A 25,501-nucleotide genomic window follows, 5' to 3' on the forward strand; every position below is an offset into this window, starting at 1 on the left:
GCTGGGAGCGCCACAGCTCAGCCCTTCCAGCAACACCGAGGAGTCAGAGTCCCTAGAAACTCATCAACCGCCAGCTCTGTTCACACGCACGCAAGAGTGAAAGTGTCCACTGAAGTGCACACATCTTACAGCGGAATCAAGAACAGCGGGGATGTCGGGACTTCAAAGCTTCCATCTCCTCCTTGCCCTCTGATATGGTGTCTCAGGATTCTGGTAAGTTCATCCCTAAATGCCCTTGGGTTTTATCGTTGCCCGAGATGTGCGCAATCCACCACGTCCCAGCTGGAAACACCTTGTGTAAAAACACCCAGAGGTGCTTTCAGGTCTGGCGGTAAGGGGCCTGCAGCTGCAGGGGGCCACCTCCCTTCGCTCCCTGGGCGTGCAGGGCTCTGGGGAACACTGAGTTTCTATGGCCCCTGTGATCGCACAGTTTCCTCCCTTAAATCAAGCCTTGATCTTTGAAGCCCTGAGGTTTGTAGATTTAAACTGACCTGAAGGGACTGAGAAAGGACTCAGTGAGGCTGGGAGTCTCCCCGGCTGCTCTGAACACAGCAGGGAAGGGTTGGATTGCTCACCCCTCTGAAGGGACCCCAACACCGCAGCTAACTTTGCAAAGACTCCTGAGGTTAGAAGGGCTACAGGGTGGGCCCGGGCTGGGAGTCGGATCACGGCTTCTGCCCCCTCCAAACAGCCAAAGGGGGCATTGTAAAGCAGGGGCTCAGCTTGTGAAGGATTTGTGCCTGAATTCGGGCTTTTTTTTTTTTTTTTGGCTTTAAGCTGGACATTTTGCTTTGAAGGGAGAGATGACCATGGAACTGGAGGCCAGAGAGGCTGGACATGTACCTGCAGTGGAGTGGACACTCAGCAAGAGCTAGAGGGCCTCTCTGTCGGGCAATGATCCTGCTGTCGGCCAGGCGGCCTGGCTCAACTGCTGATGGTGATGTTTACTTTCAGTCAGGAGAAGTCAGTCCAGTGGGTTCTTCTCCTTGCTCAAGACCTGAAGCGGTGCTGGGAGAACAAGCTGCCTAGACGGCCTCCTCCAGCTGTTGGTAAAAGTGAAACCTGGAAGTGTAGCAGTTTTATCCAGAGCCTTTTCTGTGACGTGTGTTCAGGACCCCCTGAAATGGTCCCCTTGGCTTTGTCAGTTCCAGAGACCCAGATGGACACCATTTGTGCTATTGAAAGATGCTTCTCATGGCCTAGGTATTACGACCTCTTTCCACATTTCCATGGAAAACTTGTGGATGGCAATGTTAATTTAAGAAACTCTACCTGATTAGGTAGAGGGAGAGAGACATAGATGGGTGAGCCCTCAGACTACACGGCAGGTAGAGTGGCTATCAAGCCGCTAACTGGGCTGTCACTATTCCCATCACTGGGCCTAGAGCCTGGACCTGGAGAAGCGGGCTTCCTCTGAGCATGTGTCCAGACAGGGGAGGGATCCAGGGGCAAAGAGTCGGGTTTCGTGGGTCCCCAGATATGACCTGGGTTCTCTCCTTGGACTGTGGCCTCGGGGTCTCCTGACTCTCCGGTGTGGAGACTCTCTCGTGTGGAGAGTCCTGTGTGCCCACCTCCTTGTTCCTTGCCCACTCTGTGGCCACCCCTGGCCAGGCCCCCTGCCTTGGGCTTGGGTGTGGGAGGCTCATAGGGCCTGGTCACCAGAAGTAGAGACCAAGGGGCTGGTCAGTCTGCAGGGACTCAAGACACCCTCCAGCTCTAGGAGGAGGGGTGTGGACTTTACGATTCGGAAATCAAGAACGTTCTCTATGGCCACGCCATCGTAAGTTTTCAATGATTTGATCTGGCATTCCTCTAATCAGCCCCCGGAGAACGACCATGACCTTTGCAGTCTTCATGACCTCCAAAGGCCTCAAGGAACCTGCGGGACAGCACAAGACATGGCGGGACTTCATTGCCAAGACAGCAGCTCTGCCTTCCGAGGTCTCAGCAAGGAGTCCAGGTGCATGTGTGTGTGTATGCATCTGTGTTTGCTGTATGCAGCGGCCCCTGGGGCTCGTGCTGCAGGGCGCCGCCCCAAGGTCACTTCTAGGGGCCAGCAAAGTGATGGAAGTTGAGGACCGGCTGGCATTTCTGGAACGCCTGTCTTTCTTGTGGGCTCGGGCACAGGAGTAAAGAGTGGGGTGAGAAAGTTCAGGGTCCACCATGTTCTGGCACAGACCCCACTCTCCAGAACCCTGTCTGGAGGCGGTACAGGGTCTGCATGGCCTCTCACCCATGGACAGCTCCATCCAGCTGACCCAGGTACCAGCTGTCCCCCATGATCCATGCTTTTGGAGCCTCAGGGTGGTGAGCAGGTGACTTGCAGCTCCCCAGCCGGAAACTCTTTACCTGGGCGTCACCCCAGTTCCTACTGATGCCCACGGACACAGTAAGGGGGCCAGCAGGTGGGGAGTGGGACTTCCTGCCCACGTGGAGTGTGTCTGCACCGTCCCCCTGCCCACCCGGGCCAGAGTCTCCTTCTCGGCCACAGACCGTGGCCTTCGTGGGGCCTCTGCCCCAGGCTTCCTCCTTACCTGCACGCACAGCATTGCACCCTCACCCTTGCCCAGCCGCACGTACCGGGCTGTGGGGGGCGGGTCAGCTGCCGTAGAATTCGTCATCGGGGAAACTGAAGGCACTCAGAGCAGACAGTGACCAAAACGTAAGTGGGCACAGAGGTCGTGTCTGGGGGGAAGCAAGGAATTCCACCTGGGAAGGCTCTGCAGGGCTGGCCCTGGCTGGCACTGACCTTGGACCGCAGGGGTAGGGCATAGGATGGGTGGCTGATGGGGGTGGGGGATAGCAGACAGGCACATGGAGGGGCTGTGGCCGGCTTCCCGAGACCTGGGCCCGCTGAACACGCTCAACCACATCAACACTGGTGGCTCTAGAAAGTTCTATGGTCATTCACAGCCTGGCACGTCTCCCATCCCTCCTGGTCCCCCTTAAAGTGATGCGACTGTTATTTCTGCAGCCGGTTCCAAGCTTCTCAGGCCGTGCTTGGGCTGCAGTGTAGAGAAAAGAGACGGAAGACGGGGGCTGCAGGGACGTCTTTATTGTTCCTGGGAGGGGAGCAGTATACACAGCCACACTGCAGTCACTGAGATCGTTAAAGACACCTCAATAAATAAAACAAACAAGCAACATATACACTGAAACAGAAAATATTCAAAAAAAAGGCTAGCTGAGCGAACCATGGAGGAAGAGAAAGGCGAGAGGCGCGAGTTCCAGGCTGACGTGAGCCAGTCGTGCAGAGGCTGGGGTGGGCGGTGTGGGTGCAGCTCGAGGTTCCTTTGCTAAGAGCCTTGGTCCAGTTGAAACAGAATGTACAGGAAGGCATTTCTGGTTTATTTTTTTAAAAATATACACTAAAAATAAGGCACTTAGAGGGAAATACAAAATCAAAATCCTCATAAATGTGTTCCTGAATTCAGCGATCTTCAGAATCAATCCCCACCCCCTCAAAAAATAAAAAAAAATAGAACCCAGGGCTGGGGCTGTGAACACTCTCAAACAGCGGTGAGATGGACCGTGAGCGCCACTTCCCGGGCAGGGGCGTCTCGGGGGCGGAGGCCGCGCAGTCCAGGGGGGCTGCCGCTGGGCCCTTGTCTGGACGCCGTGCGGGAGCGCCGAGATGATGGGGCGGGGGGCTTCCTGGAGGTCGTTCGGGTTTCAGAAGTTGCAGACTCGGACGTTCCCCGATGCCAGTTGCACTCAGCCCCGCAAGAGAGTCTGGAAGATAAGGTACAGGGAGGTTGAGAAGCCGCTGCAGCCCTCATGTCCCGGGGCCGCATGGCTGTTTCACCCCACGCCCTCCCCGCGACAGGATGTGACAGGTGCAAGCTGTTCTGATACCTGGCTGCCCCCATCCTCCCGGCAGGAGCTGGACAGGCGGCCCGTGGTCAGGGCCACCAGGCACCTGCAGGCCGCTGCCTCCAGGGACCCAGGCCCGGCCCAGAGGGCTCCCTCTCTCCCCACCTCCACCCTCTGCTGCCGCTCCCAGACCCCAAGGGCCGGAAGCCCTGCCTCCTGCGCCCACCAGAGCCTCCTCCTGCACAGTGCCCCACAGGCTGCTGCCGCCCCGTGGAGGAGCCGCCCCAGCTGGGCTCCCGAGGACAAAAGCAGTGCCCCCCTGGTAGGGGAAGGGAGTTAGGGTGAGGAGACTGTTGGGGCTTCAGGGTCACGGTGAAAGCAAAGCCAGCTATGGGGGAGGGCAGGGAGTTGAGGATGCAGAGCAACAGGACGGCCATGGGGTCGGGGCTGACAAGGGGAGATGACTGTTTAAACCTGAGCTTTTTTAAAAATGTGCTTATTATGCTGCTTGGGTCTTAGGTGCAGCGCACGGGCTCAGCAGTTGTGGTGGGTGGGCTTAGTTGCCCCGTGGCGTGGGGGATCTTTGTTCCCCGACCAGGGACCGAACCTGAGTCCCCTGCATTGCAAGGCAGAGTCTAAACCAGTGGACCACAAGCTCAGTCCTTAAACCTGTGCTTTTGAAATAACTATATATTCACAGACGGCTGCAAAAAGAAAATGTATAGGGAGGTCCCACATACATCCCACTGGGTTTCTCCAGTCTTATCACCTCGCACTAGTCAAGTGAGGCGTCTCAACCAGAAGAGGGCCCTGGGCGTGGCGGGCAGGCTGACTCACACTTCACTCGTGCGCGCGCGCGTGTGCGTGTGTGTGTGTGTGTGTGCGTGTGCGTGTGTGTGTGTGCGTGTGTGTGCGTGTGCGTGTGTGTGCGTGTGTGTGCGTGCGTGTGTGTGTGCGTGCGTGCGTGTGTGTGTGCGTGTGTGCGTGTGCGCGCGTGTGCGTGGTCTGACCCCGCTGGGCAGTGGGCAGCAGCAGCAGGGATGTGCCCCGCCCTCCCCTGGAGCCTGGGCTCCACACTGAGGCTGCAGCTCAGGGGTCTCTGGGACCCGTGTCTGTATCCGGACAAACCCCTGCGAGTGTGAAGACCCTGCCTCCCTGAACCCCAGAGCCTGGAGACACACACGCACTCCTTTTTTCCAATTTCTGAGCACTCCAAATATGTCAGCCGTTTAAAGTGGTCCTGGGCAGAAAGTCAAAGGCTGCTCTCTCGGAGAATGTGGTTGTAATTAGATAATTAATAAGGGGGGCAGCTAGAGAAAGCTAAATGGAAGCCTTCCTCCATGGGAGGAAGTCATTACAACAGGTTTTGATATATGAGCCTCGCCAGCCCTCCAAGGGGAAACACGGCATCATCCGTGGAAGCCAGGACGGCAGGGCCGCCCCAAGCAGTGTGGGTTTCGGGGTTCACTCTGCACGCCCGTGGGCCCCGGGCCCAGGCGGGAGCCGGCGGCAGGTTCATTAGTTTTTCTGGCCGAGGGCCCCTGGGCCCACCCCCTTGATGTCACCCTGACCCCGGCCGAGTCTGCTGATGTGGGCAGTGCTCTCAGCCACAAATGTGAGACAGCTGGGGTCCTGACTGCCTCCTGCGTGGGACAGCCACCTGAAACCGTGTGCGTGTGTCCTGTGCACAGCTCAGCCGGCCGTGGTCTGCCTGTTCCAGAAGCGGGGCAGGCGGAGAGGCCAGGCGGCGGCTGAACTGAGAGGGTGGACACCCCTCTCACCCAGGCCAGACCACAGGGCTCTGAGAAGCAGTGGAGGGTCTTACTCCAATCTGTGTCGTGAGGGCCTGACATGGGGAGGGGGCGCCAAAGGTTCTCCAGAAATAGAGGTAGGTGGGCTTAAGGGAAGCACGCATTCTAGGGCCTTCCATTCGCTAACTGATCCCCACCCACCCATCCCTCCACCCACGGTCTTCCCTTCCTTCCTCCCTCCCCACTTCCTTTCTTCCTTCTTTCCATCCACCCGTCCATCCACCATCCACCCGTCCATCCGCCATCCATCTAGTCATCCATCAATCTACCCACCATCCATCCACCATGCATCCATCCACCCACCATCCATCCACCCACCATCCATCCACCCAATATCCATTCATCCATCCATCCACCATCCACCCACCATCCATCTAGTCATCCATCAATCTACCATCCATCCACCCACCATCCATCCACCCACCATCCATCCACCATCCATCTAGTCATCCATCAATCTACCATCCATCCACCCACCATCCATCCACCATCCACCCACCATCCATCCACCCAATATCCATTCATCCATCCATCCACCATCCATCCACCATCCATCTAGTCATCCATCAATCTACCATCCATCCACCCATCCACCCACCATGCATCCATCCACCCACCATCCAGTCATCCACCCATCCATCCACCCACCATCCACCCACCATCCATCCATCCACCATCGATCCATCAACCACCCTTCCACCCATCCATCCACCCACCCGTCCATCTATCCATCCCTCTTTCCAACAGGCACTGAGCACCTTCCACGTGCGAGGATTGCTGCTGGTTGTTTCAGAAGCTCAGGCACGGACCCGAGAAGTCCATCCAGGGAGGAGAAACATGCTGATAAACAACTAGAGCTCAGGGCAGACAATGGCAACTTTTTTTAGAGGAAGTGCCGCTGAGACTCTGCAACCAGAAAGTAAGGGACAAAATACCCTGACTTTTGTTGGGGCTACCAAAAAAGGCTGCCAGTGGGACACTGAAGGCTAGAAGGGAGGCCAGGAGCTGCTCCCCAAAGTTCGGGGCTGTGGCTGTGGCCGCAGCACGGAGCAGACGTCCAGGGCACTGCCCCAGCTCTCACGGCCCCTTCCAAGTGAAAAGCAGAGGCACATTCAGCTCCATAGATCCCGGCATCCACAGAAGGGGCCAGGCTGCTCTCGCTGCCACAACTCTTCCCTCCTCCCACTCACTGCGCCCTCAACTCCTGGGCTCCCACGGACACTGGGGTGGGGGTGGGGGTGCCAGGGCAGATGAGCAGGAGTGGGCCCAGCAGGGGAAAAGCTGGCAGCGGCTCCCCGCCCTGGCAGCTCTCCCCCAGTCTGCACAGTTGGGTTCCCCTGCCTCTCGGGTCTGTCTAGCACTGGCCTTCAGCTGCGGCCCTCCGGCCCCTCACCGAGCCTGGACCCAGCCTCCTGACCATCTGAACACAGCTCCCAAGAGCGGTTTGGAGGGAGAGAACCAACAAAACGTGCCGTCAATATGGGTAGAAAACAAATGACGACTCACAACAGGGGACTGAGGGCCACAGAGCGGAAACGGCCTTGCTGAGCACCACACACATGCACACACACACACGGCCCCATGAACAGGGACCAAACCCTCAAACAAGCAGAAATTATCATCACACAGCCAGGGGAGTGTGTGAAGATGAAACAGGGACACTCTGCTTTGAAAGCAGAGTCTGAGAGTCACCCACTGATCTGGCCGGGTTCTCTTCTTCCCGCTGGGTAAGGCCTCTAGGAGACCATGGGGCCCCGGGTGCAGCAGGCTCTGCTCGCATCCTTTCCTGCTCCTGGCCAGACTGGGATGGGCAGGGACAGTAGGTGGCCAGAGCAAAGCTCAGCCCCAGGGCCGCGTGCCTGCCCCAAGGCCATCTCTGTGACACGTTTGTCCAGGGATGAGAGGAGATAGGGGCTCTGCTTCCACGGCAGAGAATGGGAAGCCAGGCTTCAGGCATCGAGCTCCGAGCTCCGACCAGGCCTGGCTAACAGGACAGCGCGCAGGCGGTAAACAGCACCGCCCATTTGGGGACGGGGCCGAGGCCCGCCGGCACGGGTGGGCTCCCCTGGGACGGGTGGGCTGCCCTGGGCCATCATAGAGGCCGGGCTCCGGCCGCCCTTGCTGGGTGCTGGGCGGGAGAGGGTGGCTCAGAGGCGGGGCGTCCCGCCTGTTCGGGCCCCCTCCTCCCTGCGGCCTCTGGGCACCTCTCCTGGCTGGAAGGCCAGAGGGGCAGAAGCGTAGAGAAACGGCCATGCTGAACAACAAACCAGACCTGCTCCCGCGACTGCCTGGGAACCCACGCCTAGCAGGGCAGGAGCGGGCCGGAAGCCACTCTGTGCAGGTCCGACGTTATCAACTGCGACTCGATTTTCAGAGGAGTTTAAGGACACATGCCTGTGAGATGACGGTGGGCCAAGGAGGGACAAAAGCGAAGCCTGCCTCCTCTTCCAGCAAATGGAAACCCGAAGGCAGCCGGCCTGTGAGAGCGCTGCGCTGCTGCCGGCTTCCCCGGACGCAGCTCGCTCCTCTCCCTGTCCTCCCTGCCCTGGAAGGGGCTGTCAGTGGCCCCTGAGCCAGGCAGTGGCTTCAAGAGGCGGGACACCCCGGTCACTCTCTGCAGGCCCCTGGGCGCTTTGTCCGAGACGGCACAGAGGCCATGGCCAAGTGAGTCTCCTTAGCCCAGCCACCAGCCAGGAGGCAGCATACGGGGCCAGAGGTAAGATCCCACATTTCTCTGCTGGGGGCCGGCCCATCCCCTCTGGACAGGCCTGCTCACCCCAGAATTGCTGGGTTGGCAGGATCCCCTGACTACACCTCGAAGCTCTTAGGACTCCTGGCAGCAGTAGGGGCTTCGGCTCCTCTGCAAAGAAGCTCGGGCCCTGGCCACTCTGCTCGGCTCTGCTGGGACCACAAAGATTCCAGGATCTGTGTGTCCAGCTCCAGGGTGACACTCAGGACTGCCGCTCCAACCCTGGTACAGGCTGTGGGCTCCAAAGGGACCGTGCCCGTCTGTGCTGGTGGCCTTGGACCCCCCAAGGGCTCCCTGTCCCCTCTCGGCCTCCCAGACAAGCCCCCAGCTTGCAGACCCCATTTGCCTGGGGCCCCTGCCCTGCTCAGGGTCTGGGGTCAGTGGGAGGGTGAAGGGGGTAAGGACCCCTCTCTCCAAACTCCGGGACTCAGACGACTGAACCCAGACTGTCCACCACGCATGAGAAAGAGGATTCCCCTCTGGAAAGGCCGTATGTATGATGCCAGGGCACTTCTGTGGCTCCCTGGTGGCTTGCTCCCGCAGGAAGCAGGAGCTTCACATCCACTCAGAGCCAGAGCTGGCGCACGCTCTGTCCCTCCCCCCATCCTCTCCCTGGACTTGGCCTCGGTGACTCAGGCTGACGCGTCTGGAGGGGCCTGTCTGCCAAGGGGAGATCGCCCTGAGAACAGGCTGGGGAGGGGGCGAGCTTGCCTCTGGGCGACCCGGCAGCTCCCTCCCACTGGCTGCTTCCCAGCGTCCAGGCCTGGAAAGGCCCGCCCTGTGGGGCCCACCCCGGCGGCCCGCACCTCCGCAGGGCCAGCCCAGCTCCCCCGGGAGCTGCAGCAGGAAGGCCCCGGGTCCCCGCCGACCCACCCTCAGCGCTACCCTGTGCAGCCTGCCTCCGAGGGAGGCTGTCCCATTTCTTCTCCATGAGTCACGAGACGCTGCCGAGGGTCCTCCCACGTTTCAGAGACAGACAGGGAGTAAGTCAGCAGACAAGGAGGGCGCAGTCTCTTCCTGGTACACGGCCTCCCAACCTGGAACTACTTTAACCAGTAAACCAGCATTTCTTCAGATGCCACTGCGTCCAGCTTCCGGATAAAGCTCACGAGTGGAAGAGAGGGGACAGACACCCACCCTGCAGGCGCCCCCTTTCAGGCTGGAGGTGCAGCAAGTGCCTTTAGAGGCGGTCATCCAGGGCCATCATTTCAGAGATGGCCAGAAGGAGCCTGGGGGTGACTTCCCCCAGGTCACCGGGTGGGTGTGGAATCGCCCGCAGCACTCGGGTCAGCTGAGCCCTGGGTCAGAAGCCCTCCCCCACCCACAGCCAACTTCATTCCCACGACCCTTCTCTCGGGTCCAAACCTGGGGGCACCGACTTAACAAGCGTCTGTACGTGTTTGACAGATGAGTGTGTGGAGACACAAGGGTCCTAGCGACGGCGGCACCAGCACGAGAGAGAGAACAGCAGCTGAAGGGTTTCGGATGTCACGTGCTCTGCTGACACTGGTGTGTGGCGGTCAGCGGCACCTGGGCCCTGCTTCCAACCAGCTAACAGTTCGCTTGGGGACAGACAAGCATTATTATCACAAACTGCACTGTGCTCTAATGAAGGTCTAATAAAGGTACATAGAGGTCTCCGATTATTTCAAAGTCGCTCAGTCGGGTCTGACTCTCTGCGACCCCATGGACTGCAGCCCACCAGGCTCCTCCGTCCATGGGATTCTCCAGGCAAGAACACTGGAGTGGTTGCCATGCCCTCCTCCAGGGGATCTTCCTGACCCAGGGATCAAACCCAGGTCTCCTGCCTTGCAGGCAGATTCTTTACTGTTTGAGCTACCTGGGAAGCCCTCACTTTAAAAACACAAACATATAAATATCAATGATTATACAAAAATATAAGAAACATTGGGGCTTCCCAGGTGGCGCTAGCGGTAAAGAATCCAAATACCAGTGCAGGAGACATAAGAGACCTGGGCTCGATCCCTGGAAGGGAAGATTCCCTGGGGGAGGGCGTGGCTACCACTCCAGTGTTCTTGCCTGGAGAATCCCATGGACAGAGGAGCCTGGTGGGCTGCAGTCCCTGGGGTCGCAGAGTCGGACACGACTGAAGTCACTGAACAGGCATGCTCATGAGAAACGTTGTAATAGAAGTAAACCTATAAAAACACATAGAAAAGCGCAGAGAAAGCAAAGGTTACGTTTCCAGGCTTTGGGGCACTCTTCAGAGGGTCAGGGGCTGGCACCGGGTCTTCAGGAAGCCTAGTCTTGGGCAGGAGGGCAGAGGGTCTTGTGGGCAGAGGCGAGGGTACACAGGCACAGGCAGGTGTGCTGGAGGGAGGGGAGGACCAGGATGATGGAGCGGCAGCTCTGGGGCTCAGAGGTTGGTGGGACCCCACGGGGCAGCAGGGAGCGGGTGGACAGGGAGGAACGCCCTGCAAGACGAGCTGGACTTTTCAGAGATTACGGTGGGGAGGCCCCAAGGAGGCCTGGTGGGGAAGAAGCCTGGCAGGGCAACTGCTGCCGTCCAGGAGGAAGGGCCGGAGGACCCCAGGGAGACCCAGCAGCTGCGGAGAGTCAGCCAGAGGTGAGGCAGCCAGGGCTACAGTGCAGGTCCCAGGAGGGGCCATGGTCCCAGGAACTAAACGGGGGTCACGGGAGAAGGCGCCTTTGTGGGGAAGCAAGACTAGGTCTGTTTCCTAGTCTTGTGAGCAGCAGATGGTCTGAGGACTCCCTGAAGGTCAAGTTCAGCCAGCAGGATGCACAGCTCTGGCCCCAGGAGAGGGCTGGGAGCCTCACACTTGGGAGCAAGACCCTCCCCTTGGAAGTGATGAGGGCACCTTGCTTTGCCGGAATTTGAAGCCAGGCCTCTGGCGCCCTTCTCCATTCCTGCACACCCTGTCGGGGACAGAACCAGGGGACCCGGGCCTTTAGGGTCACATGTTCAGGGAACGCGTGGGGCTGAGCTTGAATCTTCTGTAAGAAGTCTTCTCAAGAAGACTCTTCCAGTCCCTTGGACTGCAAAGAGATCCAACCAGTCCATCCTAAAGGAAATCAGCCCTGAATATTCATTGGAAGGACTGATGCTGGAGCTGAAGCTCCACTACTTTGACCTCCTGATGCAAAGAACGGACTCACTAGAAAAGACCCTGATGCTGGGAAAGCCTGAAGGTGGGAGGAGAAGGGTCCGACAGAGGATGAGATGGCTGGATGACATCACCGACTCAATGGACATGAGTTTGAGTAGGCCCCGGGAGCTGGTGATGGACAGGGAGGCCTGGCGTGCTGCAGTCCGTGGGGTCGCAGAGAGTCGGACACTGCTGAGCAACTGAACAAGTGTGCGCAGCTGGCCAGCAGTGCCCCCTCCTGGCGGGAGGACCGCATCGCAGCAGAGAGCTAAGATTTTCACCCCGCCCTTGGGGTCCCTAGGTGAGCGGGGCTGGCTGGGAGCAGTCTTTTGCACATTGGAAGGAATGGGGCGTGCCAGGAGCTGGCTCTCCACAGGCGATTCTGCCCTCGTTTCCCACGTCTTCCACGTAAACACACCGTGTGAATCGCTGGGGTCAGAGCAGAGGAGCCAGAGCTGGGAAGGAAACCGAGACCCCTGCTGTTTGAAGAGGCCACCGCCCATCCCTTCCGGGGGAGGACAGCCTGGAAAATGCTAAAGAAAGTTTCCCATGAATGATGAAAATGGGGGACAGAAAACTGTTTCCAGGAACATGTAGGCTGTGATGACAACCTCTCCCTGACTACTGCCGGCCTTCAGTTCCCAAACGGATCTCAGAAAGGCAGGCGATTTTTAAAATGCAAAATGGTTTACAGAAATAGCTTCACCTTTATTTATTTTACTGGACACTCTTTCTTGCAACCACCAAGAAAATACCTGCTACGTTTGAAACATTATGTGCATAGGCGTGCAAACCCAGGAAAAAACAAAACCTTGGTGAGCGGCCGGAAGACTCCAACTGTGACCTGGTCCCCAGTCGGCCCGTCTCTGGGTGCCCTGAGTCTGGCGATTGAGGTGGACAAACCGACAGCACACAGGGGTTCCTGGCAGGAGGCTGTCCTTCTGGGCATGGGGACACCCCGGGTGCTGGGGAGAAGCCAGAGGCTTGGCTTCCCAAGCTCTGAATGCAGGTGCTCTGAGCCCATTCCCTATCCTCAAGCTTTAGCACCACCTGAATACAACTGACCTCTGCTGGGAAACATCATACTTAGAAATTGGCCAGGGAGTCTCCTGGTCATCCTACGGTTAAGATACCTCGCTTCCACTGCAGGGGCCAGGGGGCACAGGTTCAATCCCTGGTCGAGGAACTAAGATCCTGCATGCCTCTGGGCACGGCCATAAAAGAGAGAGAGAAAGACAGGACAGAAATGAACTGGTCCTCACTTAAGCGTGAAAGGCCCTCAGGCGTTTGGGTAAGATGAGCTCAGAGAAGCAGGGCAGGGTGAGTGAGTGACCCCGGGCCGGACCGGCTAGGCGGCTATGAGCGGTCAGCACTGCCCCTCCGGGTGGAGGCAAGGCGTGGGGTCCCTGGGAAAGGTGTGCATGGTGACAGGCCCTCCTGCAGAGCTGGGTCCCCTGCCCTCGGTGGTCACTAACTCTGACCAGATAACACCTACCTGATGGGCCTGCAGGACAGGGGTTCATGTGTCTCAGGGCAAATGGGGGGTTCTGGACTGGCCGCTCTTCCCAGGCAGCCCCCAGCCCCCAGCGAGAGGGTGACCCCAGGCCCGTGGCTCCCACCCTGTCTTATCCCTTGGCCTCCACATGCTGCTCATGACCACGGCCTCCTGCTGGCGGGGAAGCCAACACCCTCGCTTGTACAGACACTTGAGTTCCTGGCAGCAAGGAAGTGGGGTCCTCAGGGGACCAGCCGAGGGTCCCACCCCTCCAGATACACGTGTGCGTGTGTGTGGCTGTGAAAGTAGCTCAATCCTGTCCCACTCTTTGCGACTGTACAGTCCACGGAATGCTCCAGGCCAGATGCTCCTTCTCCTTCTCCAGGGGATCTTCCGAACCCAGGGACTGAACCCATGTCTCCTGCACGGCAGGCGGATTCTTTACCAGCTGAGCCACCAGTCAAGGTTACTCTGTGGATCTTCAAAGAACCTGGAGCTGCTGCTGCCTCTGGGAAATGTGTTAGATAATTTCTCCAAAACAAAGTCATCCATCACTCTCCTTCCAACAAAGAGCACAATTAATTCCCAATGACTAGGTTTTGAGATTCAAACTTCTAATTTCACAAAATACAAATGTAAGGGCTCTTTTGTCTGCTGAACAGACAAAGGTCCACTGAACCTAGAAGGACTTGTGCGTGTGGGCAACAGACTCTTTGAACTGAGTGACTGCTGACATTCCATGCTGTGCTAATCTCAGCTGGCCAGCAAAGTGCCTCAGTGATTCACAAATCTAGTCAGTCTTTTTCAGGTTCTTTTCCATTACAGGTTCTCACAAGATGCTGAGTACAGTTCCCTGTGCGATACTGCGGGTCCTTGCTGATTCTGTGTTTCATGCGTACATGTTAATATATGCCTGTGTGTACCTGTTAACCGGAACTCCTAATTTACCCCTGCCCGGCTTTCCCCTTTGGTAACCCTAAGCTTGTTTTCCATGTCTTCAGTCTGCTTCTCTTTTGGAAATGAGCTCATTTGCATCATCTTTTCAGGTCCCACAGTGAGTGCTATCACGTGGCACTGGTGTTTGCCTGACTTACTTCCCTGAGTGCGGGACTCTCACCAGGCCACTGCTAACTGCCCGCTGCTGACTGTCACTGGGGGCTGAGCGGTCCGCTCTGGGAAGGGTGGGTTCTGGGAGACCGATGCTGGGACGGGGGCCTTCTCGGCCTTGGCTTCCACGAGATAGTTCTGGGTCACGCCCTTGTCCCGGACAGCTCGCGGCCCCTGGGGCCAAGGATGGAGACACAGAAATATGCTCATTATTGCTCAATTTTTAAAAATTCAATTTTCCTGGACTGAAATCCCACATTTATAAATTACAGAAGACTCAAATCCTAAGGAATAGACTGTGTTTTTAAAATATTTGGAATAGGAAAAAAAGAAAACACCAAATTATTCTGTATTTTCCTACCTAGCGTTTTTCCACAAAAAGTGATGTGATGAGAAGTGACCGCCGGGTACACACGCGTCTGCCATCAGACCTCAGCAGCACAGCCCGTCCTAGGCCGTGCGGTGACCCAGGGGCCCCTCTATTTTAAAGGCTTTGTGGAATGGCTGGCTCTTCAGTGCCTCTTCCTAAGCTGAGGGCTGTTGCAGTGAAGCATTTGAAAATAAACGAAACCCCTCCCTGGATGCCCCGACGGGGAGGCGGTGACCTCTGCCCAGGGGTGTGACCAGGCCTGACCTGGGGACGTCCTGCAAGGCTGGGGCCGGAGGTCTGTGAGCCTGCAGCCTGGTCCTGTCTCTCATCTATAGCACGGGCTGCTTCTATCTGCCCAGGTGAGCTCATACCTGCCATATGACAGATGCCCACTTTGTGTCTGCGAGGAACGTTAGTGAATGAACCAGCTGGCATTCCAGGGATGGAAGCCCGTTTCAGGTCACACGCACCGGCTCCCCCGGATTTGGGATGACCGTACGGCACAGGCTGAGCAACTCGAGTGGCCTGATTGGATGGTACAAATACAAATAGACGTTTCTCTGAAATGCAACTGCGTATAACAAAGACCTGTCGTGCAGAGAGCGTGTGTGGGGCTCTGCAGACCCAGCAGGTGGTGTGGACAGGGGCAGGGAGCAAGGCCGGGGGCTTCCAGGCCTTCGGTACTCGGATCGTGTGTGCATTTGTGTGTACACACGTGCCACCATAGTCCACCTACCTATGTATATATGCACTGGATACACACACACACTCCACACATACACACATCACACAGAAATAGGCACACACACCGCCACACTCCTCTCTGAGAGGGCTCACCTCTGTCCCCAGGGTGCTGCTGACTTAGTGGTTTGGGGGTTGAGATCGTGCACTCACGTTGCTCCTGACGGCCCACTACACAGATGTTGGCAGGAATTCAGGGCCAGCTTCAATCAGACCCAGCCACTCCCCTGGGCATGATGGTTCAGGGTGCCTCCACGGCTCCTACGCTGAGACCAGGAGCCCTGGGGTGGCCGGGCGTGGACAGCAGATGGAGAAGGGGCAACTCTGCACCCTGGAGTCTGCCCAAGGAGGACACGGGATGCCCTCTTCTTAAAAGTACCTTTCTGATCGCTCGTGCCAACACTTCCCACCTCTTCCTTTCTGGTCGAGTCAGCCTGATAGTCACTCAAGGAAATCACAGATCTCCATGTGCCACACAGATCTGTGTACGCCCCTGACATTCCTCTGTAGTCCTTCATTGATTGCAACTGTATTCCTGAGTTTGCAAGCCGGAAAAGACTGCTTTTATTAGAGACAGCAGGGCCAAGTCCCAGAGATAGGGGATGAGACTGCAGAGTTAGGGTCAAAGCAGAGTAGGTGAATCTCTCAAAGCGAGATCTCACGTTTCTGAACAAACCAAAGGCTGCTGCTCCTTAAAGGGAATCACCCTTCCATAGTCAGTCCACTTCTAACGCGTCTGTTTACCATTCAGACTCCAGCTTAATATCCTACAGTAATTTCTTTTGCCGAGACAGACCCACGAATAAGGAAAGCAGTGTGTTTGTCAGTGTTTATAAAGGAATTCAGCTTCTGCTTTGAGTCTTAGACGTAGCAATCCACCTTCCCCTCTAGACGCTCTTTAATCAAGCTTTGTCAATAAATAGATGCAATGCAGATGTTCTGTGCAGTTTTAAAGAATTCAGGTTGAATCCACTTTAAAATAAACCACTACCCAGCCATCATGTACAGAGGAGGGAAGCTCACGGCCTGCAGACAGCCTCACCAAATCCCAAAACGGAGGCAGGATTCTGAAAAGCAGCAAATACACCGTGAACCAGAAACGAGAATTTGAATAACACTTCGGGAAAGCAAAGAAAGACCGAAACACTTTCAACAACTCACAGGAGTTACTTCAAGGAGATCTGGGTCTCACATTTGGTGAACAAAGAAAAGAAGCCACGGTTACACTCTGAAAAAGTTTCATGATTTGTTAAGAACTTGAGTGAAAAGCGCCCTTAGAAACGGAGCTGCCCTCCCAAATGAATCTGAAATGAGTTCATTTAGACAGTTCTCCCAAGCACACACCCACGTCACAAAGTGCGGTGAACACGTCTAAGGCTTCAGGACATGAGAGAGACCGACCCCTGTGTTGTCGGACTGTCTTCCCTCGCGTCACGGGGCGGGTCTGGTCGGGGCGAGGGTGGTGAGGCTGCAGCCACAGACACCCGCCGCCTTTCCTGGGGTGACACCAGGTCCTCGGTCTGTCTTCCTGCTCCTCCAGGCCTGCTGGGGCTCGACTCCACATGGCCACTCAGGACTCAGGCTGGTAGAGTCTGCGCTGTCTCTGCCCCGTGGGGGCACACAGCCCCCCAGCCACTCGGGACGGTGGCGGACAGACCCTAAGCTGTCCACACTGACTCCTGCACACGTCCACCCGGACATGCTGCTCCCACTTCCACCAGGAGCTCCCCGGCTGGTGCCAGTCACCTGGCCCGGCCCAACTGCAGGGTCTGAGGAGTGCAGCAGGGAGAGTCAGGCTTTGGGGGTGCCACTGAGTCCACCCCAAGGGCCAAGGCAAGGTTTTAAACAAACACTTCTCCAAAACACAAATAATTGGCAGACAGTCACTTGGGAGACCATCTGATCATCGATGACACTGTGTGTGTGTGTTAGTCACTTAGTCGTGTCCAACTCTTTGTGGCCCCACGGACTGTAGCCCACCAGGCTCCTCTGTTCACGGGATTCTCCAGGCAAGAATACCAGAGTGGACTGCCATTTCCTCCTCCAGGGGTTCTTCCTGATCCAGGGATCGAACCCAGGTCTCCTGCATTGCAGGCAGATTCTTTACCATCTGAGTTACAGCGAAGTCCCTGACTATACGACTTTCTCTAAATGTGGGCCTCAGAGTCCTGAAGGTTCCAAGTGGCAGAATCATGCCCGAATCACGCCTATGAGGGGCCAGATACTGGATGAATGTGTGAAAGAACGCAACCTTTAGAAAATAGTCATTGAGGTCAGCCAAGCCGGAATCAAGATTGCCGGGAAAAATATAAACAACCTCCAATATGCAAATGACACCACCCTCATGGCAGAAAGCAAAGGGGAAGTAAAGAGCCTCTTGATGAAGGTGAAAGGAGAGTGAAAAAGCTGACCTAAAACTCAACGTTCAAAAAACTAAGATTGTTGCATCTGGTCCCATCATTTCATGGCAAATAGATGGGGAAAAAATGGAAACAGTGACAGACTTTATTTTCTTGGGCTCCAAAATCACTGCAGATGCTGACTGCAGCCATGAAATTAAAAGATGCTTGCTTCTTGGAAGAAAAGCTATGATAAACCTAGACAGTGTATTAAGACAGAAATATTGCCGACAAAGGTCCATATAGCAAAAGCTATGGTTTTTCGCCTGGAGAATACCCAGGGACTGAGGAGCCTGGTGGGCTGCAGTCCATGGAGTCACAAAGAGTCGGACACGACTGAGCGACTCAGCACAGCACAGCACATGGCTTTTCCAGTAGTCATGTGTGGATGTGAGAGTTGGACCATAAAGAAGGCTGAGGACCAAAGAATTGATGCTTTCAAACTGTGGTGCTGGAGAAGACGCTTGCGAGTCCCTTGGACTGCAAGGAGAACAAACCACTCAATCCTAAAGGAGACAAGTCCTGAACAGTCATTGGAAGGACTGATGCTGAAGCTGAAGCTGCAGTATTTTGGCCTCCTGGTGAGAAGCGCTGACTCACTGGAAAAGACCCTGATGCTGGGAAAGACTGAGGGCAAAAGGATAAAGGGGCAACAGGATGAGATGGCTGGATGGCATCACTGACTCAGTGGACAAGTTTGAGCAAATTCACAGAGACAGTGAAGGACAGGGAAGCCTGGTGTGCTGCAGTCCTCGCTGTTGCAAAGCGTCAGACACGACTAAGCAACTGAATAGCACCACACAAAGATCAGCCAAAATGGCAAAACAGCACGGTGAACACAGTGAAGTGAGCCCCACCCAGCGGGGCCCCACTCACTGACCCCCACCCTGTGTAGCTGAGAGGATGTGCTGGCTGGAAGGGGGGTGCGGAGGGTGAGCACTGGGCTCCCAGGTGCCGCCCCCACTTTCCTCTCCCCACTCCAAGAGACGGGCCACCTGGCTCTCAGGAGTGGGTGCGCTGCTGTGACAGCTCCACCGTTACTTCAGGAGGCTGGTCATGGCGGAGGGAACATCCATCCTTGCTTGATACCCCCGGGCTTTGTGAAGGCTCCTTGCTGAGCTCAGACAACAGCTCCACGGGACACTGCTAACTCATTAATTCCAAACCCAGTATCCCAGGGTTCTGGAAGGCCTCCCCCTTCTTCCTGGTTGCTGCCCTGGTCACTTCACGCCCATCACGACCAGCAGGTGTAGCTGGGCAGCTCACTCGGGATGTCCGTCATGGTGAAGCTTCTCTGTGCTGGAGACAGAGCTCCCACTGACCCGACATTCGACTCCCCCACCTCCCCTGCCCGCTAGCCCCATTCAGCTCAGAGGGACCTCGCAGAGCCCTGCACAAAACGGCAGCCTGGGTGCTGCACACACACCCAATATCCCCCTGGCTCCAGAAAACAACCTAAAAGCTAACTCTCTCACATTCTGAGTGAGATGAAGTGGGGCTGGATGAGGGATTACCATGTACCCTGTGCTCATCTATCTTCAAAGACCCAGGAACCCTACGGCATATCCTGGGAAGGAACTTGGGTTCTCTCTCATACCTTCTCTTGGGGACTAGAGAAGCATAAATGTAAGCTTTTCAGTGAACCAAAAGGATGTGGAAGGAAACCAGTTCCTCCCCCCAATATAGTTCAGCCTGAGTTTCAAGAATTTTAATCACTGAGTTGAGCACAGAATTAACACTAAGTAAAGCTGTGACCCGGGATATTTACAGGGTTTCAAAGGTTAATGTCATTTCACTAGCAGCTGGGGACTCAGAACCCAGAAGAGGCTCTAGGCAGGTGGGAAGCATGGGGGCTGTTCTGTTGGTCTTTATAATAAAATTCACAACACAGTGGCTGTCTTAGTAGGGATTTACAAAAGCTAATGGTTTTCCCAATAAGACGTCCAATCAAGGTCCGTCTAGTCAAAGCTATGGTTTTTCCCGTGGACATGTATGGATGTGAGAGATGGACCATAAAGAAGGCTAAGCAGCAAAGAATGGATGCTTTTGAACTGTGGTGTTGGAGAAGGCTCTTGAGAGTCCCTTGTACCGCAAGGAGATCCAACCAGTCCATTCTAAAGGAGATCGGTCCTGGGTGTTCATTGGAAGGACTGATGCTAAAGCTGAAACTCCAATACTTTGGCCGCCTCGTGCGACGAGTTGACTCACTGGAAAAGGCTCTGATGCTGGGAGGGATTAGGGGCAGGAGGAGACGGGGACAACAGAGAATGAGATGGCTGGATGGCATCACCGACTCAATGGACATGAGTTTGAGTGAACTCCGGGAGTTGGTGACGGACAGGGAGGCCTGGTGTGCTGCAGTCCATGGGGTCGCAGAGTGAGACATGATTGAGCGATGAACTGAACTGAAGTTCAGACAGTGAAGATCACAAACATACTTAGAAAATGTAAAATCACCTTGGTTTCCTCAGGAAGTGACCCTACAGCATTCAGCAACATTCCCTCCACCTCCCCAGGGCCACAGAGGGCACTGACGGCCTGGTCTGCAGGATTCTCGGAGATCTCCGTGGTCAAGTCTCCTCACCACCCTCAAGCTCTTCAAACAGAAACTCACCTACTGACTGGCACCGCCCCCAGACCCTGACGTCCCTGCTGGGCTGGGGGCTGACAGAGTGGACCCCAAGGGCACCACACAGCCACGGGGGAAGTCATCAATAAACCTCCCGCCTGAATTTGTCCCTTGGTCAACTGTGCAAAGTAAACTCAGCTTTTCACCTTCTGTCACTTTGCCCAGATGAAACAGACCTGGCCACGCCAGGCAGCAGGCGTCAGGGCCTTGGCAGGGCATCCCGTGGGCCACTGAAGCTCAGGGCAACGAGTGGACACCACGCGCAGAGGGAGAGACCTGCCAGCCCTACAGAGAGCCAGGGGCTCCGAGAAGGAGACGGCGCAGCTGCCAGCCACCACCCTGTCTCCCCCGTTTGGGAGGCTCTGGGCACTGGAGGCATGAGAAGCCACCCCAAACCACTCCGAGCATCTCAGGGGCGCAGCTTCACGTGTATCCTAGGCTGCTGTGTCTTTTTTCATGGGGGAAACTCAGTGGACGCCGCCGCAGCCCCTCTGCCCCTTTATCCACCCCGGTCGGGGGAGGTGGATGTGGGGAGGGAAGCTGAGTGCTCAGCGCAGGACCCTAGGAGCTGGCTGCAGGGAGCACATCCCCACCCCACCATCAGCAGTTGCCCCCCTACACCCCAGCCCCGCGGGGAGGCCCCGCTTAGCCCAGCCCTGCCGACACAGAGCTGCGTCTGCCTAACCCCGAGCCCTCCATCTCAGCCACCATCTGTACAAAGTGGGGGCAGCCCACTCCAGGGGGAGCTTCAGAACCTTAGGGCTAGGGCTGCCCTCGGGAGTCAGGCAGCTTCACAGAGGAAAATTCCATCAGCTAAGCCCTCCCGCCTCCACTTCAACACCGGCCATCTGATGACTTTGGTCACGGCTCGTCCCCAGGCTGGACCTCACGTCAACTGGGTGGAAGCGGGCACCTGGCTTGAGGTCTCCATGGCCCTGGGGGTCTGCTGATTTTTGAGAATCTCAAGGGGAGGTGTGAGAGCTCCCTCGCCTGTCCCTGTGGGGGCACAGCTTGTTGTCACTGTTTAGTCCCTAAGTCGTGTTCAATTCTTTGTGACCCCTTGGACTGTAGCCCTCCAGGCTCCTCTGTCCATGGAACTCTCCAGGCAAGGAATACTGAAGCAGGCTGCCGTTCCCTTCTCCAGGGGATCTTCCGGACCCAGGGATCGAATCCACGTCTCCAGCACTGGCAGGTGGATTTTTCACCTCTGAGCCAGCAGGGAAGCCCCGGGGGCACAGGTAGTGTTTGATTAACCTGTTTGAAGACCTGGTTAGAGCTGCAGAATCCTCAGTTTTCCCAGAAGATGCTCAGCATTGAGAGCACACACACACCCGCTTCTTGAGGAGGAGGCTGGTTTAACCAGCAGATTTCTGAAGGGAAGCAAGAGGCTAGAAGGAACCCAGATAAACACTGCAGGGTGGGGGAGGCCAGGAGCAGTTGAAGCTGTGGGTCCAGATGGACTGAAGCCAGACGTGCCGCCCACGGCCCTGGTTTTGCAGAGCAGCCCTTATCGGCCATCGCTTCCGGACGCTTCGCAGATGTACAAGCAGAGAAAAGCCAGTTCCGTCCACCTAACAGTTGGGAGCCCAGCCACACGCAGCCCTGAGACGTCCACTCCCGAGAGCCGGTGCCCTCTGCCCCAGCTCCTCTGGAGGCCCCTGGAGCTGGGGTGCCGCTGACCCCTCTCCCTCCTTGCATCAGAGCTCCTCCCTGGCCAGGCCTCTAGAAAACTCTTCTGCTCCAGTGCTGAAGGGCTTCCTGCTCTGTCTTCAAAACCCCGGCCTTTTCTTTCTGCTGGAGCGGGAGGCGGGTGCGTGGCGACGATGGGCCGGCCTCACTCTGCCCTGTCTCCGTGCCCCCCTTGGCTCCCGGTTTTTCTCTCCTGATTTCTCCTGTTTAACTCAGGAGAGCCAGCCCGGCCCCTCAGGGACAAGCCGCTGCAGGAAGGTGCGGGAGGCGGATTTAAATCACAAATTTAAGAAGAGGGACGTGGTCACCTTCCGTGCTCCCCGACCTGTGCTCACAGCTCCCCCGCTTCTGGGCGAGGACGGACAGGCACAGGGCGACTTCAGGGGTCGGGGAAGCAGCCCCCAGCTCCATCCTCACAGTAAAACAGGATTCTCAGCAACGCCACGCTCTCCTCCAAGGGATAGCAGGCATCAGAAGCAGAAAATGGTGCCCCAGGAACCCGAGGTCTCGCGAATTAGCAGAAAAATAGATGCTGGAAAGAAAGAATCATCAGAGATGTTCACGTCCAGCTCGCCCCAGACTTCCCTTGGGCTGAGTCCCCAGGGGCCACGCTGTCCAGCCCCGTCTGAACACCCTTGGGCTCGGGGTCTGAGGACAGGCCAGACTTCGGCACTTGGGGGACAGCTCCAACCGTCTCAGGTTCTGATCCTTGGGCCACACTGGACGATACCCTTGGCCCATCACAGGAAGCTCTGCCTTTAAACCCCAAGGCCCCTGGACACACACCTCCCTAGGCGCACACCTGGACTGGTCTCCCTGTCCCCCCGGCCATCACCTGCCCTGGCTCTCGGCAGCTGGGACTGTCCCCAGTGCCCCAGTTTCCGGAGGGCTCGTCAGGACGCAGATTCTACTTGCTAAGAGAAGCTCTGTCCTTGGAGAACTCTTAAAACTGAGTTATCGCTTCTCAGTGATTCAAGCAGACTCACGCCCCAAAAGCTCCCTCACACAAAGCAAAGTGAATCCGTGAGCTACAAACAAATGTGCTCCTCCCAAGGAGTTCTCCTCACGAACTTAAGTGCTTTTACAGGTCATTAACTCCCTGGCTGAGGGGCTGGAGCAGGGAGAGAGCTGAGCTGGGGTCCTGGTGGCTGCCGCCCCGAAGGCCAATCAGAGTCGGCCTAAAAAGCTCTGAAATCATAATAACATGAGTCAACATTCAGCCAAATGAAATTTGCACATGCTTCTGAGCGCTGTCTGTTTTCTGGGGCTGGGCACCCTGGCACAGGGAGGGCCTCGGGGCTTCTGCGTTTCTGTTTAGGCCACGGCACAAAAGTGGAAAAAAGTCCTGATCTGTTTTCCAGCCGTTAACTGATTTCAGGTCCCAGCAGTTCGGAGGTCGGTCAGTGCAGGTGGATGGCGGTGCTGGTGCCAAGGGGCCCTGGGCTCCCAGGAGAGCACGGAGCAGGGGTGTGTCCTGCTCGGCGCCCTGGGCTCACGGGACCCAGCTGCTGCTGGGGGCAGCAGGAGAGAGCCCTCGGAGGAAGGGGAGAGGGGGCCTGGTGTGGACGGGGGTCATGGCCAGAGGCGCCTGAACCTAAATCCTAACCCTGTGTGCCCGTGAGAGGACGGTGAGTCTGTGTGTGAGAGAGTGTGTGTGTGTGTCAGTGTGAGAGAGAGTGTATATCTGTGTGTGTGTGTCTGTGTGTCTGTGTGAGAGTGTGTGTGTGTCTGTGTGTGTGTGTGTGAGCGTGCATGTGTGTGTGTGTATCTGTGTGAGCGTGCGTGTGAGTCTGTGTGAGAGAGTGTGTGTGTTTGTGTGTGTGTGTCTGTGTATGTGTGTCTGTGTTTGTGTGACTGTGTGCGAGAGTGTGTGTGTGTGTGAGAGAGTGTGTGTGTCTGTGTGAGAGAGTGTGTGTGTGTGTGAGAGAGTGTGTGTGTCTGTGTGAGAGAGTGTGTGTGTTTGTGTGTGTGTGTCTGTGTATGTGTGTCTGTGTGAGAGTGCGTGTGTGTCTGTGTGTGTGTCTGTGTGTGTGCCTGTGTGAGAGAGTGTGTGTGTGTGTGAGACAGAGTGTGTGTGTCAGTGTGAGAGAGTGTGTGTGTCTGTGTGTGTGTCTGTGTTTGTGTGACTGTGTGCGAGAGTGTGTGTGTGTGTGAGAGAGTGTGTGTGTCTGTGTGAGAGAGTGTGTGTGTGTGTGAGAGAGTGTGTGTGTCTGTGTGAGAGAGTGTGTGTGTTTGTGTGTGTGTGTCTGTGTATGTGTGTCTGTGTGAGAGTGCGTGTGTGTCTGTGTGTGTGTCTGTGTGTGTGTGCCTGTGTGAGAGAGTGTGTGTGTGTGTGAGACAGAGTGTGTGTGTCAGTGTGAGAGAGTGTGTGTGTAAGTGTGAGACAGTATGTGTGTGTCAGTGTGAGAGTGTATGTGTGTATGAGTGTGAGACAAAGTGTGTGTGTGTGTCTGTGTGTGTATGAGAGTGTCTCTGTGAGCGTGTGTGAGTCTGTGTGAGAGAGTGTGTGTGTTTGTGTGTGTGTGTCTGTGTATGTGTGTCTGTGTGAGCGTGCATGTGTCTGTGTGAGAGTGCGTGTGTGTCTGTGTGTGTGTCTGTGTGTGTGTGCCTGTGTGAGAGAGTGTGTGTGTGTGTGAGACAGAGTGTGTGTGTCAGTGTGAGAGAGTGTGTGTGTAAGTGTGAGACAGTATGTGTGTGTCTGTGTGTATGAGAGTGTCTGTGTGAGTGTGCATGTGTGTTTGTGTGAGAGAGAGTATGTGTGTGTCAGTGTGAGACAAAGTGTGTGTGTGTGTCTGTGTGTGTATGAGAGTGTCTCTGTGAGCGTGTGTGTGTCTGTGTGAGAGTGTGTGTGTAAGTGTATGTGTGTGTCTGTGTATGAAAGAGTGTGTCTGTGTGAGTGTGTGTCTGTGTGAGCGTGTGTCTGTGTGTGTATGAGAGTGTCTGTGTGAGCGTGCGTGTGTGTGTGTGAGAGAGTGTATGTGAGTGTATGTGTGTATGACAGTGTGTGCGTGCATGTGTGTGTGAACATGTGTATGTATGATTGTGTGTATGTAAGCGTGTGTGTGTATGTGTGTGTATGAGAGTGTGTGCATGTGTGTGTGTGAGCTTGTGTACGTGTATGAGTGTGTGAGTTGTGTTTATGAGTGTGTGAGCGTGTGTATGTGTGTGAGCATGTTTATGTGTATGAGTGTGTATGTGTGAGCGTGTGTGTGTGTATGAGTGTGTGTGTATGTGAGCGTGTGTGTGAGCATGTGTGTGTGTATGTGTGTATGTGTATGAGTGTGTGTGTGTGAGCATGTGTGTATGTGTATGAGAGTGTGTGTGTTTGTGAGCATGTGTGTGTATGAGTGTGTGTGTGACCGTGTGTGTATATGTGTATGAGTGTGTATGAGTGTGTGTGTGAGAGCGTGTGTGTATGAGAGCGTGTGTGAGCATGTGTTTGTGTGTATGAGTGTGTGTGTGAGCATGTGTGTGTATGTTTATGAGTGTGTGTGTATGACAGTGTGTATGCCTGTGTATGCGTGTATGTGAGCATGTGTATGTGTGTGTGTATGAGAGTGTATGTGTTTG

General features: G+C 56.0%; 1 protein-coding gene across 1 annotated transcript in view; it reads right to left on the reverse strand.

Moving 5' to 3' along the window:
* Window positions 1–724: 724 nt before the first annotated feature.
* Window positions 725–25,501, reverse strand: part of TWIST2 (twist family bHLH transcription factor 2) — a 54,399-nt gene continuing 29,622 nt past the window's right edge. The window contains exon 2 of the mRNA XM_055402293.2: window positions 725–3,732. The gene's annotated coding sequence lies outside the window, so the exon portion shown is untranslated. The remainder of the gene's footprint in view (window positions 3,733–25,501) is intronic.

Source organism: Moschus berezovskii, chromosome 4 (genome assembly GCF_049115385.1).
Source record: "Moschus berezovskii isolate FMDL1 chromosome 4, NW_MosBer_1.0, whole genome shotgun sequence".
In the NCBI taxonomy this organism is placed as follows: Eukaryota; Metazoa; Chordata; class Mammalia; order Artiodactyla; family Moschidae; genus Moschus; species Moschus berezovskii.